Source organism: Cryptomeria japonica, chromosome 7 (genome assembly GCF_030272615.1).
Source record: "Cryptomeria japonica chromosome 7, Sugi_1.0, whole genome shotgun sequence".
NCBI lineage: Eukaryota > Viridiplantae > Streptophyta > Pinopsida > Cupressales > Cupressaceae > Cryptomeria > Cryptomeria japonica.
In genome coordinates, this window is record NC_081411.1 from 790,922,870 (window position 1) to 790,942,093 (window position 19,224).

Sequence of the window (19,224 nt, forward strand, 5' to 3'; positions counted from 1 at the left end):
TAATTTTTGAAACCCTCTTGATTCAACCTTTGTCCGACAATTTCACTGATCAAAACATCTCCAAATCAGCTGTAACTTTGGATTCCGCAATAAAATCACAACATCTTTCATCCCTGAAAATTTGGAAAAAAGTTGCGAGGACCGTGGCGCCGAGCGCCATCGTCCCCGACATTTTTTCCAAAATTTCGGGAGCGAGATCTTACTGTGTTTTTCTGCTAAAATTCAGAATTTTGGCTGATTTTATCAATTTTAACACCTTCAAAATTACAGTCAAAGTTGGTCTTGTGATTGCTTGGATTAAGGCTTTTAAACATTCAAAAATCATTGAAATTGAAATTTTGTGTCAAAATCGTGTTCTTACTGTCCTAAATCTGAAAAGTGTGTTATCATTCATTAAAAATTTCAGTGCTTTATTCAAATTCTTGCAATTTGTGACTTTTGAAATTAAGTGCTTAATTACAACAACTTTGATTTCCGCTTTCAAAATTGAATTTTGCGTGAAATTGAGTCAATTTTTAAATTTCAAAACTTGCATTGCTTTTGACATTCCCTCTAAAATCATAACATTCAAAATTTCAGTTTCCCTCTCTTTTTCAAAATTCAAATTTTGCATTTTTCGACAATCTTGGTAGGGTTCAATTTCGAGATTGCAACTTTAATTTGGCCTATCTACAGATCGTAAAATCACTCAATTTTTTCAGATTAGCTCTAAAATCATCATACCTTTCATCCTTGCAAATTTCGAAAAAAGTTGCAAGGACCGTGTTGCACTCCGAGCGCCACGATCCCGGACATTTTTTTCGAAATTTTGGGAGACTGTCGTGATTGCATTTAATAGCTTAAATCCAGAAGATTGGCTGATCTTACTGAAAATTGCTACCTCTAAAATTCAAAACTTTCTCTCTCTTTCTAGTGCATGAGTTTTACAACAATAAGCCCTACTTACACTATTCCCGTTAGGCGAAGCCGTAGAATTAAGTCTTTTCGAGGTTTAACTACTGAGGAGATGGAACCTAATTTGAATAGCCTTTTTAACGAGGACATGGGTAATTCCTCTAATCCTCCTAATGATGAAGAAGCTCTCCATGAGGTTTCTGTAGAACAACTTTCGAAATTGGATAACCAATTTGACGATTTTCGACAATGGATGTCTCATGAGTATCCCGATAGTCAAGCTCTTCCTTTAATTGAGGGTCTAAAACGTATGCTTCAAAGTGATAAGAATGGAATTGATATTTTGCGTGGTATTGCACACATTGTGGATTCAAATGTGATGCCTATGAAGAGTTGTGCTGAAAATTTAGGTTATACACAACCTCCTACACAAGTCAATCATTCTATTCCTTTGATGACTTCTATTGCTAGCATACCTACCTTTACATCAAACATAATGGCTACTTCTACACAAGACATTCCTCCTATGATCACTAGTCATGGGGGCAACCCTTCTTCTTCAATTAACCCTCTTCCTTCATTTAATCCGACTTCTTCATACATTCCTTCAATGAGTGTTCCTATTACATCTTCACAAATGAACATGACGCAAGGGGGCAATTCATTTAACCATTCCATTCCTCCTTGTAGTGTTCCTCCTGCCCAATCATCTCCTATGACTAATTATCATAGAGTCCCACCACCTTACTCTTTACCTTCTTTCAATAACATAACACCTCCATCTCAATATAACACATCCAATATGAATTCTTCGACTGAAGCGACCATTAACAATCTTGCACAAACTGTCTCTTCTTTATAGCAACAAATTGCCTCTATGAATCAATCTAAGTTTAGTGTGCCCACATTTGATGTTGCGAGCCCACATTCTCTTGACATTGTTCGAGCTATCCCTCCTAAACATGTTGAAATTCCGCATTTGGAACTTTATAATGGTAAAGGAGATCCTCTAACACATGTTAAGACTTTTCAAACAATTTGTACTGATTTCACTTATGACCAAAGGTTGCTTGCAAAACTGTTCACTAGAACATTAAGAGACAAAGCCCTACAATGGTATTGCTCGTTGCCTTCCTATTCTATTACTTCTTTCGAACAACTTGCAAATGCTTTCATTCAACAATTTCAAAACAATATAAGTCCTAAAGTTACTTTGATTGATTTAATGCATTGTAAACAAGGTGTTAAAGAAAAAGTGACTGATTTCATTGGTAGATATAAGCATTTGTATGCTCAAATTTTTTTTCCAGTGCCTGACAATGATATTCAAAGAATCTTTATTTCTAATTTACAAAAAGATATTCGAGACAAACTTCTATTTTCTGAGTTTACTTCTTTCCAACAGTTGTGTGCCACTCTTCACAATTATCAACTGACTGTGAGTCAAATAGAACAATCACATCCTATGGCTCCGAGTGATAAGGGTGATAGTAGTCAACAACCATTTGGGAAGTTTAAACCGAACAGAGAATCCATCAAATTCAATGAAAACATCATCAACAACAATGTGAATGCAGCATCAGGTGTGCCTCCTATTTCTAAATTTTTCAAGAAAGAAAGAAAGTATACTCCTTTGAATGAATCGTTGCATAGTATTATGAATAAGTTATTGGAACAAAATGTGCTTACTCTTCCTCCTATAAGGCAAATTGATCTTGCAAAGATTACTTCACCTTATTTTGATAACAAATCTTTTTGTCAATTTCATCGTCAGCCTGGGCATGATACTGAAAAATGTTTTTCTTTAAAGGGTAAAATTCAAGATTTGATTGATAATAATACTATTTCTATTTCTGGGGTGAATGATAAAGGCAACACATCTGTAGCTCCTCCTAACCAAAATCTTCAGATTTTTACTGATCCATTACCTTCTCATACTTCTCATACCTCTAATGCGATTGAGGCTAATGATTCCTCTCTCTCATCTGCTGGTCTTGTGTCTATGGCTCCGAATGTGATTAACTTTGTAGAGCAGCAAGAAATCCCTAAAGAACCTTCCATCACATTTGATTCCAGTGAAACCATTAGGGCACCTGATGGTCCTTTATACATAGTTGCAAAAGTCAAGAACACACCTTGCCGTGGAGTGCTTATTGATCCTTCGTGCATGATTAATGTTATTACTGAAGAATTCCTTTTTACTTTGCAATTGAATCAAGTGATATATGACAAAACAGATGTGATTGTGAAATTATTTGATGCATTTTCTTCTCCTAAAATTGGTTCTATTACATTGCCTATTGAGGTCCATAACAAATCTCTTGATGTGAACTTTGCTATTATTCCATTTGCCGAACAATTTCGTGTGAAGCTTGGTTATCCTTGGCTATCTTCCATGAAAGCTGTTGCTTCTCCTATTCATAAGTGTTTGAAATTTCCCCATAATGGTGAAGTTGTTACTGTCAATCATAGTCTCTTTAAACCAGCTGAAAGAACTTCTAGCATTCCTATTGATTACTTTTGGCCTAAACAATTCCAATCTCTTCCTCCGCGAAGTGATCATCTTTTCAAATCTTATCAAAAGTGGAAAACAGATATGATCCTATCTCTAAGTGAACCTAGAACACCTAAACTTGACATTCCTATCATTCTTGAGAAGGAAGTTCTTTCTTTGAAAGATAAAACTAATGTTTTTCCTCAAGAAGATTCCCAACCCATCCCTATGGATGTGACTATGTCTATGCCTAATAAACTTCCTAAGAGTGGACCTATACCTCCTCGTCATGATGGACTTGGTCTTCTCCCTAAACCAAAAATTCCTCCTTTATATGGAGCAGTTCCTCCTCCTTCTTTTTATAGAGAGAAGAGACCTTCTTCTTCTCCTATTGTCCAGCCTAAGAGACCACAACCTAAACACCCAAGTGCTAAGGATGAGAACATTCCTCCTCCTCAATCTTCTCCACTTCCTACTAAGACTAGACGAAATCGTTCTGCACGTGAACGCCGGCGAAAGCGTCGTCTTAGAGCTCAAACTTTGCAATCTCCAAAAACACTTTCAACAAGCATTATTCCATTTTCTCCTCAGCCGGACATTGAGCCTAAATCTCCTAAACATAAGATGCATGATGGTCTTGATCCGGTGCGAGTTAAAGATCCTATTTTTATAAATCTTGATGATGATATGGATGAAAATGTTATTCATGATGAAAATGTTACTCCTCTTGCTTCTGATAGTGAATATGAACTTGTTGATGTTGATAACCATTTATCTAATGAATTTTCTAAAGCACTTATCCTAGCTCCTAGACAAGAACAATGTGGCTCGGAACATGAACATAGCCCGTGTTTGGGTCTTGTGATAGCTCCATCTGCTGTGTTGGATGTTCCTCCTCTAGCGTGTTCCCTGCCTTCTCGAAACATTGATCAGCAAGATCGGGGGGTAGATGACGTGCTAGACTAGTTTCATTAGCATAGCAGATTCTCTCCTCCTCTCTTTCGTTACTTCTTCTATATGTTATTCTCATTCTTTTATTTGTTGTCCTTAGTGTTGTCTACTTGAGGACGATGCAAAGTATTGAGATCTCTCGATCTCTCTCATGTTGACTCAAAAGACACATGTGTTCCCTTCTTCTAGGTGACCTTCCTTGATTGGGGAATGAAGAACAATTATGCATACATACATATGATATATATACATGAATTATCATACAGCATACTGACCCCGAGGAAAGCGAAGTCACCTCGTGCTTTGTGTTTTGTGTCTATTATCCTTGGGTTTATCTCACACTTGGGGGCTAAATCCTTGCGATGACGTGCTCCTTTCCTTTCTCATTCTTATATGTATCACTACGTTAAAACAATCACCCCCGGTGAGGCGTGTGCGATCGCTTTAACGTAGGGGGGCATACATCCCGTTCATATCTTTTCAAGATACTTGAAAATTTCTTGGTAAATTTAGCCTTGCCTTGAAAATTTTTGATATCTTTCTTACATGACTCATAGTGAGGGAACCTTACTACTGACAGTCATGGTTCTTCCTCGTGATCTTCCCTTTTACTTTGTCAATCGAAGTTGTAAGATCCTTAGTCCACTGGGGGCTTGGTGTGTCTTGCCTCCTTGACGTGGTGAAAGTCTTTCAATATTGTTTCCTTGTACTTTACCGGAAGTATGAGCATACATACTCCTGCTAAAGTGGGGGCTAAATGTAGCGTCCTAAAATTGCGACACTTGCAATTTCAACTGCATTTCGGTCTTCACGATGGCGACGCAACACGCAACCTGAATGGAGACCCTGAAACTTGCTCACGACACTGAAAACTGCATTTTTCAAGCACATTGGCCTGAACCTCCTTGCACCCTGCTGTCCCGGGAGATGGGACCAGAGCGCCCAGTGCCCTGGTCCCTGGGTCCTATTTTGGGCCCAGTCTCTTTTGGACTTCGGGTCTTTATGTTTGCAAATTGGAAATTAACTTTCCTGGTCGGCCTAAGGTCGGGAAAATCAGTCTATCAGCCCTAATTGACAAGTATATAAACTACATTTTCCTCTTTCATTCGATATGATGGAAAAGGCATGGAAATTATACTCAAGCATTCAAGCATTCAAGCATTCCTTCAAGCGATTGATCATTTCAAGTCTCCATTCAAGGCTAAGTGTTGCATTCAAGACAAGGATTCAACCATTGAAGAGGAGATCACATACTACATGCTACATACAACATACAACATACAACATCTAAACCTTCGCACATAAGGATACAAACATCCTTAGAATAAGGTATTAGTACTTGTTTTACAGTCATTTACATTTACAGCTCTTGCTCATTTCTTGGTTAATTCCAAAACCGGGGTTTGACCTAAAGGCAAACCCCTAATCCCTAACCCCCCAATCGTCTTCGCTTTTCTGTGTGTAGGTTGCAGGTACGCAGCTGAAATTGAAGATCTGGAATCCTTGTGCAGAGACGAACAGATCCCCCTTCGTTTCGCGGATTTTTCGGAGGACCGTGGCGCCGGGCGCCATCGTCCCGACAACTTTTGCTCAAATTTGCAGGACAGCGCCGTATCGACATTTTACTGCTAATTCCAGGTCCGCAGCTTCATACTATATCCCTAACTCAGTTTATAAGCGAATCTTTGTCACTTTCTATGCATGCTTAGCTTAATTCCTTTATCAATATTCTTTACAAAAGAGGGTAGCCTTGCTGTCTTGACCCTTGAAACACACTTAGCATCCAATCTTGCATTGTGTGGGGATTGGATCTTGTGGGTTTCAACCCCTCTTTTGAATGTAAAGTCTCTCCCCTAAGTGAAAACCATCGAATCCTAGCGAACCTCCCTTCTCTCTCCTCGGAGTTGGAAGAGGGGAGAGCAACTAGGGTTCGATCGGGGAGAGCAACTAGGGTTCGATTGCGATTTTCCACTTTACAGCAATTTTTTCTGAAGTGGGCCTCATGGAACTCAAAAATAGTCTCTACTTGCCTAGGATAAGGTATGCAAGCCTCAAGAGGTGGGGGATGCAAGGATTAGACAAATTAGTATCATGAATTCAGCTCTAGGTGCCAAACTAACTTGGATGATGACTAAGAGCAATCTAAAATGCGATAGGATTCTAAGAAGTAAATATTTGGAATCAGAGGATCTGCCATCTGGAATTTTATTTGTGATACCAGGGAGATTATCACAAGACACATCAAATGGGAAGTTCATAGTGGCAACCTGACCTCTTTCTGGGAAGATTCTTGGGATGGGCACCCAAAACTAGGCAGCAACATAAACCTTTAGGAGATTAGAAGAGAAACGAGCAGGCTAGGGGGGAAAGAGGTATGCAATTATGGAGAGGTAGTAAGAATTGATGGTGTTGAGAGATGGTGTTCAAAATCTCTAGACGAGTTCAATGTACCTCAAGTTTAAGAAGACATGCTCTCAAACATGCTAAAAGAAAAGACCAATACCAGTGTCATCATCAAGTGACAAGATCAGGTGGTGTGCCTCAGGGGATGGGGAATATAAAGTAAAAATTGGATACATAATCAAAGAAGTTATAGAGAGTATCAATCAATGGCCCATCAAAATCCTTTGGGGGAAAGATGTGCTACCCAAAGTAGGAGTGTTTTCATGGTTGGTCATCCAAAATAGAGTCTTGACACAAGAAATATTAGAGAGAATCGGATTCAAAGGGCCCAACAGATGTATTATGTGCAATAATAATTTAGAAATAGTGGATCATCTGTTATGGTCTTGCCCATATGCATAATTTTATTGGAAAGCTCTTTTGAGGAAATTGGATTTTCAATATGCAAAGCCTTTGAGTCTGAAATAATGGTTCACTTCTTAGCTTGGCAATCTATACAAAAGGATGTTTAATAGTTTATGATAAGTGCTCCCCTCAACAATAGTTAAGGAACTTTGGAAGGAGAGGAATCATAGGATTTCTAAAGATCAAGCAATGCTAAGAGAGTTAGTTGTGACAAAAGTGGAAGCCTCAATTGTTGAGCTTGTGAACGAAGAGCAGCCAAGAGAATATCCAAAAAGTACAATTTGTTCACTAATATGGATAACGAATTGATGAAAAAAATTCCCTGGTCTGGCTATTCCAAAAGGCCATGAGCTAGCTAATAAGGATAGCAAGGTGGATCTACGAAAAGCCACAGTCTAACAAGCTCCTGAAAAAGGTTGGACAAAGTTAAATTTTGATGGAGCTTCAATTGGAAATCTATAGCATGTTGGGGTAGCCTGTGTAGCTTGTAATGCATAGGGAACAATAATAGGGAGATTGACATAGTGTATTGGAGAAACAACAAATAATGTATTTGAATTTAGGGTTTCCCTAAAGGGGCTCAAAAGGGGGAGGAGGCTGGGAGTAAAAAAAAAAACATTTGGAAGGAGACTCTTTGTTAGTAGTGAATGCTATCAGGAATAAAGGGGCGACAAGCTGGCAACTATAGAGGTGGCTCCAACCCATATTGAAGATCCTTAGCGATTTCACAGTATACAAACTAAGTCACATCTTCCAAGAGGGAAATGAGGTGGCAGATGAATTGGCAAAACAAGCTGCAAGAATGATAGAATGTAATGAACTAAGTCACATCAATGATAAAAGTACTTGAGATTGGATAGTGGGGTACTCGAACAAATAACAGTGATAATGGCATGCCAGTTAGTGCAATTCCCACAATCTTTAGACAAGACCATGATGTAACAATTGAGGTCGAATCAACTGAGAATACACACATGCCACACAAGGTGATTTATGAAGCCGAAATTATGAGATAAATTTTTAGGAAATGAAGGATACGACCCCAAGGTGGCATAGTTGTAGGTTTACATATAACGAGCATGAGATCATGAGAAGTTTTGGTAATTCCTAGGCTTATCAGGAGTACAACTTGGGGCATCACAACCATTACGATATGTACTCATTACAACCCATAGCTTTTTCGGTTCATGGATATTTATGTGTGGAAATTCGGGTGTGTTGGCCATTTGGAGGAATTGAGTATGTGTTGCATTGATGTCAACACTAGTTATTTTGGTTGTTTACCGGTATCCTTCTAGTCCTGGTAGGCTATTTGGTTTCTGGTTGGATTGGATCATCATGATCTGGTATGCTTTGGCATGTTTGGGTTATGGAATTGGCTTATTCATATTCATGTTCAGTCAGTTGGTTTTGATCTGGTTATCGGATGCTATCCTATATGTTGTCAAGCTTGGTTTGTTGTTCCGGCGAGGGTTTCACCAACAAAGCTTTGTTGAAGATCTTTGATGTTATGCATAAGTGGTGTTGGTGCGGCTTGTGGTGAAGATTCAAGATGTTGATGGTGATCATGTTCGAGACTTGGTCGATTGGGATCATTGCTTTAGCGTGTGGACCTAAATTGGGTCTCGGTTTATCTAGGTTATGAACCGACTTAATGTAATGTGTGGATTGGACCTCTCGATGTGTTTTCCGGATATCTTATGGGTTGGATATTATTTGTTTGGTCTTTTGTAATTATGTATTATGTAATTGGTTTATTGTCTGGTGGCTTACCCGATTGTTTGTGGTCGCGGGTTTGTATATATATGATGTAAGATCTCATTGTAGATAATATCATGGGATGCAAGGAGCAAATAATGTAATATCATTCAGTCAAAGGATTTGGTCGATCATTGGTGATTGAATTGGATTTATGCAAAAGGATTTAGTCCTCCGGTATTGAGCTTAATCAGAACTGCATTCAGGAATAAGAGATGCTATCTTTGCAGTTCATTCCTTCTTCTAGATTGTAGTCTAGATTTCTATGTAGTCAGTGAGACTCCTTTTGTGATGAGCAGTGCACTCTAGGTTGTTGGCCTTCCTGCAAGTGCAAGCCCCTCAATTGTAATTCACATACTTACTACAAAAGTATTATCTGACTGTGGGTAGGCTTCCCACTGTGTTTTTTCCCTTTACTGGGGTTTCCACGTATAAATCTTGGTGTCATGTGGATGGTATTTATTCTCTAATTATTGTTTATGCTTAATTGGTTTATCTGCTATTTCGGTATTTGGTTTATGCATTCCGGTATTGATCTTTTGGGTTCTGGTATTAAAGTTTTAATTGCTTAAAGTTTTAGTAATTTGGTGACAACTGATTCACCCCCCCCCTCTCAGTTGTCTTTCGGTTATTTGAACTGTCTAATAGGGTGGAAGGGGCACATTGTTTCATTCAATTTATTGTGAGTTTGGTAGCGGCTCAAGATGGATACCCCAATACTTCAGAAGCAACCAAACAATAGATGGTCTTTCTAGGAGAAATCTCAAAAAGGAGACTTCTCATGGTGTTGGAATCAGGTCACCCTTTGATCCTCCATGCGGTAGAGAAGTTTTTGGGGACCGAATTCCTGCAAGCACACCACAAGTTCAGGGTGAATTCAAACATTTCAACAATGTTCTTGGTGATATGCATTTAGATGGGAGTTTGTAAACCGAGGACGAAGAAAGCATGGCAGATGATCTTCCGTCACTCCTTTATGGGAGAAATAGATGCAGTTTTAGATAATATTGATGAATAGAAGCGTATCCCAATGGCACATCACTATTACATGGCTTTGAGCAGGGGCAAAGAGTTCAAAAAAATTTCAGTGGTGCAGACAATGGAATTGGAGAACTTCAACCGTAGTCGCCCTGAAAGGAATCAAAATTTGGCTTTCTTTCTCTATGTGACTAGTAGTCCAGCAAGACCTGAGAATTTTTATCTAGGTAGGTATGTGAGGGTGGAGGGGCTTTAGGGCCACTTGGATATCGGTGTGGATGAGAATGGGGTGCTAGCAGAGGGGAATGATTGGGGGATTGGAACCGGTGAATTGTGGATCCCGGATGATGGGTGGCTCATAGAAAAGATTGTTGTTGGGGAAGCCCACTCCAGGTGTGGACATGACTACCCAGTGATGGCAAAGAAAGTCATCTATTCCACATCTAATGAAGGTACATTTTTTAGATTTAGCATCAAGCTTGGTTTTGTTTTCTTTATCGACGTGGAAAAAAGCTTCATAACCAAAGATTTTCAGAAAAGAATAATTTACCTTTTTACCAGTTCATGCCTCTTCTAGAATGCCACCATACAAAGGTTTTGAAGGTCCTATGTTTATCAAATAAACAAAATAGTATGTTCAACATCTACCCAGAAATGTATGGGCAGTCTAGCATGCAATCTCATGCTCCTTACACACTCCATGATGGTCCTATTCATTCTCTCAAACACACCATTTTCTATTAGGGTTCCTGGAACCATCTTCTGTCTTCAAATTCCATTGAAAAAATAATAATCTTCAAATGATTTTCTGCAATACTCACCTCCATTATTAGATCTAAGACACTTTAACTTTTCTCTTGTCTCATTCTCAACCAAAGCTTTCCATTTCTTAAAAGTTTCAAATACATCTGATTTTTGTTTTAGGAAATTCACCCATGTTTTCCTAGTTTCATCATCTATAAAAATAACATAATAACAAGATCCACCAAGAGACGATACTTGAGTTGGTCCCCATGCATCTGAATGCACAAGTTCTAATTTCTCACTCTTCTCTTTCCTAACCTTGATAAATCTGACTCTTTTCTATTTACCGTAAACACAATTTTCATATAACTCTAAATCAATTTGCTTCGGTCCTAGAAACATTTATTTAGAGTGAAGGATTTTCATCCCTTTCTCACTCATGTGCCCAAGTCTATGGTGCCATAGTTTTGTATCTATCCTTGCAACATCTATTATAGTTGTCCCTGTAGCAAATTTTCATGTAGCAACTAACCTATAGAATAAGTATTACCAGTACACAAATACAATATGCCTACCTTTGCACCTTTAGCTACTACTTATGCACCTTTAGTGACCTTCCAGAAATTGTCTGTGAAGGTCACTATGCAGTCTTCATTGCCTAGTTGTCTTGTAGAAATAAAATTTCTTCTTAGATTATGGACATGCGTTACCTCCTAAAACAACCACTCATTTCCATTCAACTTGATTTTTATCTTTCCTTTTTCCAACAATTTGACAGGGCTCATCATCACCCAAATATACTTGTCCAAAATCACCTTGAACATAATCGAGAAAATATTTTTATGGGTGTGGCATGAAATGAAGCCCCCAAATCTATTACCGAAGAATCATTAACATTGTCTAAGCACATAATTAAGGCATCTTGTAAAGTATTACTTGCAATGTTGGATTCCTTACTATCATCTTCATTTATGTCTCCTTGTTTGTTTTTTCCAAGACCAATAACCTTTCTTTAAATGTCTTGTCTTTTTGCAGTACCAACAATCCTTTCTTCCTTTAGATTGAGAGCACCCTTTCTTTGACTTCCCTCGCGACTTCTCATGATTTTTTGGGCTTTTTCCTCTTTCCTTTGGTCTTCCTCTGCTCTCTACATTCAAAAAAGTACTTGATGATGATGAAGTCTCACCTGTGCTTTTTCATCGCATTTCATCACTTAAGATAACACCAACAACATCATCAAATTTCAATGTGCTTGTACCAGAGACAGAGTTACTTACAACCATAACCAAGCTATTCCATCTTTCTGGCAAAGAACATAAAATTAAGAGAGCCCTAACCTCTTCATCGAAGTTGACATTTATAAAATTCAATTAGTTGGTAACTGTGTCAAGTTCATTTAAATGATCTGTTATAGATTCTCCTTTGCTCATTTCAATATTAATCAAATGCTTCATAAGAAATACCTTATTTGAAGCTGAGGGTTTCTCATACAATTTAGCCAGTGCCACCATCAGGGCTTCAATCATTGTTTCTTTTGATATATTGAATGCTACAGATGGTGCAAGGCACAACTGAATGGTCCCTAGTGCCTTTCTGTCCAAAATGTCCCATTCTTCATCTGACATCATGGAAGCTTTCTTTGATTTTCCTTGTAATGGCCACCATAGATCCTTTTGATACAAGTAATCCTCCATCTACATTTTCCACAACCAATAATTCTGGTTGTTGAACTTCTCGACCTTGAATTTGGTTTCTTCCATTACTCCCTCTCAAATCTAAAAGTCCCTGCCAATTTACAAAAATACACGACTTTGATACCAATTGTTAGGGTTTAGGCAAATCCAGAGCAAACACAAATTAACAATTATATGTAGATTCAAAAAAACAAAGATGAAGAATAATACACACCATAAATAATACAAATATTTAACGTGGTTCACCCAAGATGGGCTATATCCACATAACACAATCGTCCAATCTTTTCTTATTATCCAGTAAAACAATACAACACCATTACAATGCCCTTTCCATTCCAACCGCTTATAACATGTAATTTTAGGGCAACCTACAAAGTCAAATTTTAGGGCAAGGATACATAACGAGTGTACAATACTTGTATGATCAATCGCCACATACCAACAACTAAAGCAAATGCCCAAAAAAGTTGTGAAATTTTGGTTGGTGTTGAAGTGCCTAGATTCACCTTATGAGACAAAGGATATCTGGGATACCTAAAAATGGGAGACAACTTTATTAAGTAGGGTTTGTTCAAGATTTACAATACAATACCTAAGGCTATTTTTTGGTTCAACTCTTGGGATCACTATCCCTTGATCAAGTTTATGTATCTACATCCTTAGTCTATTTGCCATTTCTTTATTGATGTTGGGTGGTATCATGTTGTGAAATTTAAGGTTGTTCAACATGTGGGGCAAGTGGAGATATCTATTTGGAAAGATTCCTCATAATATCCTTAGGGTAGATTAGTGAAGGATTATGCTAAACTGGAACATATATTAGCTAGTAGGTTCTGCAATTCATTAGATGCAAGTGATTGTTTAGCTTGGAGTGTTGACCCAAGAGGGGTTTATTTGATTTCTTTTTGATACTATAATTTGGCTCGATAGAATTTAGAGGTTGCCAAATTCCCTTGGTGGAAGCATGCTTGGAATAAATTTGCATGGCCTAAGTGCAACTTTTTCCTTTGGTTGCTAGTTCGTAATAGATGTCTCACTTAGGAGGAATTAAGGAAGCATGGATTTTAGGGCCTATCTCATTGTTTTGTATGTGGTAATAGTAAGAAATGCTCTTCTCGCCTTATTTTCCAATGTCCCTTTGCTGGAGATATTTGACACCTTTGGGGGGTGTTTGGAAGGAGGCTTGTATTCATGTCACTTCTCTAATTGATCTCCAAACGAGGTTGTGTTTTTAGATGGGATAGGATTATTTGTGATTTTGATTCTTAGATATCAGTGAACATGCTAAATGCTTAGAAATTAGAGGATGTGAAATGGTAGTCGTCAGATGCTAAGATCAAGTAACTTTATGGAAGGGGTTTCTATTATCCATATCCAAAGGGAATGGAACATGGTAGTTTATTTCCTTGCCAAATGGGCCTCAAAGGATATGGATTGGTCTATTGATGACTATAAACTTGTCCCTTTGACATGTTTCCAATAGTTATAAATGTTGGTTATGGAAGATTCTCATGGGTAATTAGTTGGTTTGACTGGGCCTTGATGAATCCTTCCTTTGGGGCTGGCAGGTGTTGGTCTTCTTAGGGTTTGACGAGGTGGTTGTTGTTTGGTTTTGATCTTGAGAGACTACTGTGTTGGGGTTCTTGTTTATTGGTAGTTGTTGCAGGTGTAGTTTGTTTATGGATGCTTTCTCATTCTATAATTCTGATTCTCAGTGATTGATAAATTTTTACCCTTTTTAGAATACAATGTAATGCTCATTTGAAATTCAATTCTAATATACATAAGTAAATAAACTAGAGCTCTGTACTCAAGGAGAAAAAGAATGTGTACACTAAATTTTATTTTTTACAAGGCACAACCACTACATGAATATGACTTTGGAAATTTGTGAATTTGTCAAGATATGTGGATTATGTTTGAAGAATAAAGAATAAATTTTATCACTATTTAAGAGAGATGATAATGCTCAGGATTCTAACATAAAAAATCCAACCTTATTCTCTAAAAAAATTGAATCAACTTATAGGGATGAGAAAAGCATTCCATTCAAGAGCAACTCATGAATTCTAGAAGATAACGAATTAGAAAATAAGAAAATATAATGAACGATGTTAGAATTATGATATTAGTTCATCCTTCTCCGAAGGATTATGATACCTTACAAAAATAACCAGAGTATGCATCTAGTTGTATCTAATTGAACCACTAGAGCTAGTCAGTGAACTAATTCAACTTGATGTTTTTTGTTATGAACTTCAAACATTTTGACCTATAAGGGAATTTAATATTTTTACTAAAATAATCCTAGGGCAAGAAATACCACTTGACAGGGTCAAATAACATGTGAGGATTTAATATATAAATATACAAGACAATCTAAGAGGGAGGGTAAGAACTTGCATGAAAATTTAGACGAGGAAGGAAGAAGAGGGAGATCATATCATGCAATGGGAAAAAAATTAAACTAAAAATAGAGGAAAATAATATTCAAAATATACATATTATAGTACAAGTATTTCCTGTCTACAAGCATAAAATTTAGAATGGAAACTTCAAATTCAAGACATGCACATGTTGATCCTAAATCTAGGTGACACGCGTATTTTATTTAAGTAAACATCTGAATATTCAAAATATGTATGTGTATATATGTAATTTATAAAGATAAATACATAAAAAAAAAAAATTAAATTAAATAAAAAAAACAAAAAAAAAACACCATGAAAATCCATTTCAATACATAAATGCGCTCAAATGAAAAATATATAAACAAAAAACATAAAGATCCATTCAAATGCATCTAGTTTAAAATAAAATGCATGAATTTGTAGACCTACCTTGATTTATAACATTTGTGATGATAAATTTCTTTTTTATTTTATTCTATTCTATTTAGAGTGTAGAAGGATTTAAATGAGCCGCTGTGCTAGACATGTTGCCATATAGACATGTTAGTTGAACTATGGGTCACATTTGTTGAATACAAAGATATTGCACTTAAGTCACTCTCATTATTAGTGTACCATATGAATATTACACCACATGCCCACCTTGGACAAAGATCATTTGCTTTTACTGTCACTGAAATGTTTAAAATTTCATAGTGACATTAATACATTTAAAATAAACATGAAATAGGATGATCTTTTAAATTTCATAAATGAGAGCTATATTAAAAAACCTATGTGATATATTACAAGCTCATATGTATAGTTGTCATAATAACACTCGAATAGGGCACACATTTTCAAATGTTCATTGTTCAATGTTGATTGAGGTACACTACCACATTTTAAATGTGACATATTGCAAGCCCCTTTGCACAATTTTTATAGTAACACCCAACTATGACACAAATGACACGTTCATATTTTCAAATGTTCAATGTTGAATGAGGTACACTTCCATATCCAATCCTCAACGTAGTGTTTACTTGGCTAGATTTTATTGGAATTCCCTATAGATGCTTAAATAACTCCTATGGAGAATAGTGTATATGTGCTCCAAGCTATCTAGAATGAATCTTCACCTTATATTGTATGGTTGTATGAGCCCCTTTAGTGGATGCTAATTTGATTTTTATGACTATGTATGCATTTTCCTTTTACTATAGAATAATCGCATTAGTATTTTAAGTGCAATGTTGAATGAATCACTTTGTGTCTATGAAGTGAACCGGTTTTTTGCAGTTTCCATTTTTTGATGAAGGGAACTGGTTTTAACGCACCTAAAAGTTTTTTTGTCTACGAAGTGAACTAGTTTTTGCAGTTCCCAGTTTTTGATGAAGGGAACCGGTTTTTGCCGGTCTGAACTCGATATGAAGTGAACCAGTTTTTGCTAGTTTTTGTAGCTTTGGATGGGGACCCATGGCTTTTTGTATGACCCGAGCCCTCATAGGGGTTTAAATTTCAGCCTTGTTTGCAGTATTGCTGTAATGTTTAGGGATAGGTTGATAAATTTATAGGTTACATGTTATACTCTAGGCATATGATAGGCCCCTCTTGAATTGTAATTGAATACTTTCTAATGCTCTGCAAAAAAGATTAGAAAATCTGTTTGATGGCAACACACACAAGAGCACAAGAAACAAACGTTAGTGTTAGCAACAAAAGATTATCCTAAACAGGCATATTAAGAGAGATATTAAGCATGAAATAGAAAGCATATAAACATAGAATAAAATAGCTAATCAAGATGCTCATAGTTGCTCCTCCCTTGTTCCTCTCCTCTCCAAGTCCCAAAGGAGTGTAGCTCTCAGCTTTTAGCACTATCCATGGATGCCATATGGAGATTCAAGATGGTTGAATATGATAAGCAAATGCTATGCAAGTGTAGACAATGATGCTATGAAAAAGCTCTATGCTAATACCTGTATAACAACAATACTCTAATGCTTCCTCCTTTTGCTTGAGAAGAAGGGTTCTATTTATAGAAGAAATGGAGAAATGAAAGGTTAAGATTGAGTAATTTTAACAAGGGTTAGGATTGAAAGATATTCAATCCATGTGAGACTTTCAACCCAATCCCATGTTGACAAGTGTCACCATGAGGAGGTTTGAGAGGAGTGATAAGGAGCATTAAATGCTTGAGGGGACATGATGGTTACCCTAGTCAAAGAAATAAATGCTTTGAAGAGACACATGGGTTACATGAGGGTTAAGTTAGGGGTCAAAGTCCTTAACCATGGGTGCAAGTGGAATTAACCATTAATGGTCGTGTAAGAGCCATAAGTGGTTTGGAAGACTTTAGAGGTTAATTTGTTGAACACACAAAGCATTAATTGTTTTTCAAAGACTTTGGAGTCTTTGAGAAGTGACTCCAATTTGCTTAGGAATGTGACAATATTTAAGGGATGGATTAGGTTAGTTAGGAAGGGTTTAGAAGAATCTAGAAGGGGTTTAGGCATGCAAGTGGATTTTGTAGGAAAATGCAAGTGGGAGAAATTTTGGTATTTTCAATTAAAATAAAATCATTTATTTCAATTAAATGGTGTAATTTGCATTTGGATAAATATTTAAATAAATATTAATTTATTTAAATGAGAAAAAGGAAGATAAATCATTAAAATGCTTGAAGACATTGAGGGAAACCATTAAAGGCTTGAAGACTTTAAGGAAAACCATTAAAGTCTTAAGAAGACTTTAAGGGAAGCCATTAAGTTTGCAGACTTTAAAGCCATCAAGTTTGAAGACTTTAAGGGAAACCATTAAAGGCTTAAGAAGACTGTAGAAGGAAGCCATCAAGTTTGAAGACTTTAAAGCCATCAAGTTTGAAGACTTTAAGGGAAACCATTAAAGGTTTCAAGTGGGTGAGGATAAATAGGATTTTAAATAAATAATTTATTTAAAATAGTTGTGCAACTTGCTTTTGTAGAAAAATACAAGTGGGTGGAGGATAAAGGTGATTTAAATAAATTAATAAATTGTGCAACTTGCATTTGTAGGAAAATGCAAGTGGGTAGAGGATAAAGGTGATTTAAATAAATGTTAATTTATTTAAATGTGAGAGGTGGGATTTTGGGGGATTTAAATAAATATTAATTTATTTAAATGTGAGAGAATATTTAATTAAATAAATATGATTTATTTATTTAATGAATGGTCTGAATTTGGTTAAGTGAATTAAATCAAATAAATTGAATAATTTATTTAATTAATAGGAGAAGAGGGTTAAGATGAATTAATTAAATATATTAATTTAATTAATTATTAATTGATGGTTAAATAATCAAATAAATATTAAATATTCATTTAATTAAGTGGACAAATTTATGTGACTACATTTGCCCCTCTTTGAGACGGTGCAGTTTATCGTGTCGTTTCAAAGAAAGAAAAATAGGTGTGAAGAAATGCCCCATAAAATGTAAATTTAATGGGTGGTATGCCCCCTCGAGAGATGGGCCAATTTTTTTTTGAAAAATCGGACAATCTCTCGAAAAAGAATGAAAAGTGGAGGGGAGGTAGAATAGAAGAAATTAGAACTAATGATGAAAGAATGGGAGAAATTGGAGTGAATATGAAGAAACAACAAGCCAGCGAGTACCCTGAGGTCATGCAAGAGATACATAGCAGATGTAGTGTGGGGTTTGGATTGATGCGATACAATTGATCAAAATTGGTTGGACAATCTGGTGCAATTGGTTTAATTGCCCCGGTCAAGTCAAAGCGTGACAGTTGATGTCAGTTGGTCGCTTGGACATGATAAAGTCTGAGTAAGTGAATCAAAGTGACCTGATGTGACTTAGACAATTGATGTAATTGCCCGATGAAGTCAAGGTATATGAAGCAAAATACTCGGTGAGATATAGACAATTGATGTAATTGTCCATTGGATTGTGTTTGATTGGTTGATCAATTGATAGTGTGTGCATGGGATGGATGGTTGTGGGGAATCATGGCAACCCCGTTGAGACTAATTCATTGTGATAAATGCCTGATGTAGTCTAGGATTATCATAATCGATTACCTGTTGAGACCCGAAGATAATTGATCAGAGTATCTGTTGATAGTCTAGGTGTGTGGGAGTCGATGTATCTGTGTAGATAGAGTAACTGGCTTAATTTTGTGGATGAGTGAGGATGGGAAGCGATGAAGGGATTAGGATGATGTTGATGATCAAGATAGGGAGGGTGAGGGGGGATTTGATGTTAGATAGAAGATATGGAGGACTAGGACCGAGTCCTATGGAAGAAGATGAGTAAAATAGAGTATGCATTATTATGACTATGTATGCATGATATGCAACTATTATGAATGTATGGATGGGTGGAATGCAACGAAATGCAATATATATAGATGAGATGAGATGACGATCCATAGTGCTCTATTTTCATCATTGAGCTTTAAAATGTTGTAAGAAAATACAAGCAACTTGACATAAAGATTCAAGATGACATGT